Here is a 3,618-nt window from a genome sequence, read left to right as displayed (position 1 = left end):
AGTAGCTTTTGTTCGAACCATATATTTGTATTAAATTTTTTGTCAAATATATACAAATTATTAATTAAGAACCCAGTAATTTTAAAGAATTAGAATCCCGAACCCACAAGCTTCGAATCCTGGCTCCGCCTCTGCATGGAGGGGACAACTTGTCAAAAAGTCGTTATACAGGCTAGAAGTCACGGTGCTTGCTACTCCTTGCTACATAAAACTTGCCGCTCACATTTTCTTGCAGAGCATCCTTTACAAAAATTGGCGGTTCTTCCAACTATATGATGGAGCTGGAGCCTGGATGTGAGCTATCACTATTAAAAAAAACACTATTTTTCCACTGAAATTCCCCACTGAAAAATATTTACTGGTTCTTCCCATTGAATGTCGGTGGAAAAACCCTAAATAACAGTGTTTTCACACGGAAAAAATCATGAAATTTTTTCGCGTTTTAACTTTTAATGGTAACCTGTTTCCCACCATATGTTTGTTGGATTTTTGGGCTTTTTTCCTTCCTATGTGGATAAATAAACGCCTTTTTGACCTAGCCCACTTAGCCCTAAAGCCCACTATATATAAGATCAACTTAGGTCTTATTTCATGAACGCAAGAGTGAATTCATAGCAGCCATATAGAGAGAAGTGTTGATTTTCGCACACAGTGAAAATCAGCTACAATGTCAACTTCAAACTGCGTTTTCCGATCTGTTAGCCGTTGGATCATGCTGAAATTTTAACTGGGGGTTTTCGACATCTGGTTTTTTGGATTCCAACGGTGGAGATTGGATTTAGTGGTCTGTACCTCCAAATTTAGAAAGTGATGGCTCGCTTTTTTTTGGGGGGGGGAAGGGGGGGGGGTGATTTCTCTCCTTTCTTCACTAGTTTTGATGCTATCTTTTATGTATTGTTGCTCCGTGTTTGGCATTGATATTGTATCCATTTAGGGAACATTGTTGTAACTCTTGTTGATTGTTAGTAGAGCTTTCGTGGGCCGAAGGTCCCGTGGTTGTTTCCTCTTCACATTGAAGTGGTATTTCCAGGTAAATTTGGTGTCTCTTGCATTTGGTTTATTTTGCTTGCTTTGCTATTTAATTATTGGTATAGCTGCTGCCCATATATTTGTTTGTGCTCAAACTTAGTTTGCTCCTCTTGTTCAAATAGCGCGGGAAGTTTTGACTTGGGTATTTCGCTATTACCTTGTTGTGCAATTTGGTATTTGCTTGCTTCTTCCCAACAGTTTTTTCCCAGCTGTGAGCTGATTCGGTTGGAATGAAGTGGGAAATTCATGTTTTACAATTTTCCATTCAACGTCGGTGAAAAAAACCCCTATGTTTCTAGTAGTGTATGTGCATCCATATCACGCTAGCTTGTCAACAACTCAATTTTGCTCCCTGTAAACGAGTTCCATCACATGATCAGTTACGGATCTGAGCAAGTAAGTGCTGTCACTTTAAAGAGAAGTATAAGATAGATGTTGAATAAGTATACTATGGAGAACTGCCTTTGCATCAAGATTTATATGTAGTGGTGTAAAGTGTTATGAGACGACGAGAATTTGAGCAATAATAACGAAATAATAACGAAAAAGAAGAACAATCACTTTTAAAGCGAAAATCCTCTTAAAGGAAAGAAAATCACGATCGTCACCACTCTTGTTATTCAATGAAAGACACTACTAATAAATCACTATTTTCCCACCGAAATTTTCCACTGAAAAATATTTTGTGGCTAGCTATTCCTACTAAATGTTGGTGGGAAGTTCTAAATAGTAGTGTTTAATTTCACACAAAAAAATTAGGAAGTTTCCTAGTGTTTCAATGGGAACGTGTGTCGCACCATGCGTTTTCCCATTGAGCTGGTTTGGTGGGAATGAGGTAGGAAAATCTTATTTTATAACACAAATTTCCCACTGAATGTCAACGGAAAAACCTCTGTTTCTAGTAGTGAGATGTATTTACACAGATACGTAATTATGAAGGAAGGTCATGTATATAGGCTGTGAAAGACTCTAAACCCAGTAGTACTCGGACCATTTTTCCATGTAGAAAACGAGCCGCCCCCTGCAAACCCTGCAATCGATTATAGGAACCGGTCCTTACATCAGTCCCACAAATAAAAGATAAAGTTCCGTTGATGCGCTAGTTTGAGGCCGTGGAAGAGAGGCAGTACTTCGGCCTGAAAACTATTCATGGGTGAGATATTCCCCGCATATCTAAGTATCTGATGAGTAATCACAAAAACACCACCAATGCCTGCGATTCCATGTTTTTGGGAAACAAATAGCACTTTCATTGAAAAAAGGGATTGAAATATTATAATTTTAATAAGTTACGTACATAAAAGGAGGGGATAGATAATCTAAGGGAAAATAGACATTGCTCTCAATAAGTTGGATTGGCTTTTAGAAAGAAGTCTAACTTTTAAGATAGAGGTACAAAGGAAAAAAATTGATTTCACCTGTTTAATTTTTGTTATTGTTTGTTATTTAAAAGAAGGGTTTGTTAAAAAAAAAAACCGTGCTCAATATTAGAGAAAGCTCAAGCAAACGTTTATAGCCTATCAATTAGATAGGACCGAAAGGGTTAGGTATACTAAAAATGTGTTTAATGTGTGTGCATTGATATTTTATAATTTATAGTATTATCATATTAAGGTGACCTAGAGCAATCAGGGGCGATTTTAGGTGCAAAAAATGGGGCACGTAAACACACATTTACTCAAAACTAGGTATTTTATGTATATATTTTTAAAAGTAGTATAAAACTATCTCTTTAAAACACATGCTACAAAAAAGCTAAATGGTACACTTGGTTGAAGTCTGAGCTAATACCTAGAGGTCTAGGGATTAAGCTCCACTTAATACAATTTTTCCTTCTTTTTTTAGTGGTGAACTCATATTCCAGAAATCCTAGATTCGCCTCTGAGAGCAATATGTAACAGTTTATAGTAAACTTAATTTCATAACATAGAAAAATAACTAAATAAACTTCAATAACCAGTTAAAATGTATTGATAATGCAAATATTATCTACATCCTTAGTGTATATAAAGTAATACCCTATATATATTTGAAAATTAATGAACATTAATGCAGGCGGATGTGTGGCTTCGTTAATTAGTCGTTTCACACAGACAAATTACCTAACCGAGACATCATAGTGTTTGGCCATGAATTTTGAAAAAAAAAAAAAAAAAATTGTTTTTCAAGTTTTTCACTTTTTTACAACCAAAACAAGTACATTTCAACAAAAAAATACTATTTGTAAAAACTATAGTCAAACACAACTCCAACTCTAAAATTCCAAAAAAGTGAAAAAGTTTTTGGTTTCTATGACCAAACGCCTACTTAGTGGCAAATCTTTTTTTTGCGCGGAGTGCCCTTCTTTTGGGCTGGTCATTATATTTTGCCCCTCATTTATGCCTTCTTTAATTTTTGCCCCTGCCGCCTGTTTAATGAAAGTTTTTTGACGAAATTACCCATACCCCATTAAAACCCTTTCTATTTCGTCATTTGCCCTTTTCTTTTCTTTTTTTGCTTATTCGTTCCTCCTCTGTTTTGTGTCTGTCTTATCTGTTCCAAAATTTAGATACGAATTTGGATCTTTTGCTCGTTTCAATATTTGTTTTT

Source organism: Lycium ferocissimum, chromosome 2, assembly GCF_029784015.1.
Source record: "Lycium ferocissimum isolate CSIRO_LF1 chromosome 2, AGI_CSIRO_Lferr_CH_V1, whole genome shotgun sequence".
Lineage (NCBI taxonomy): Eukaryota > Viridiplantae > Streptophyta > Magnoliopsida > Solanales > Solanaceae > Lycium > Lycium ferocissimum.
This window is presented reverse-complemented; position numbering follows the sequence as displayed.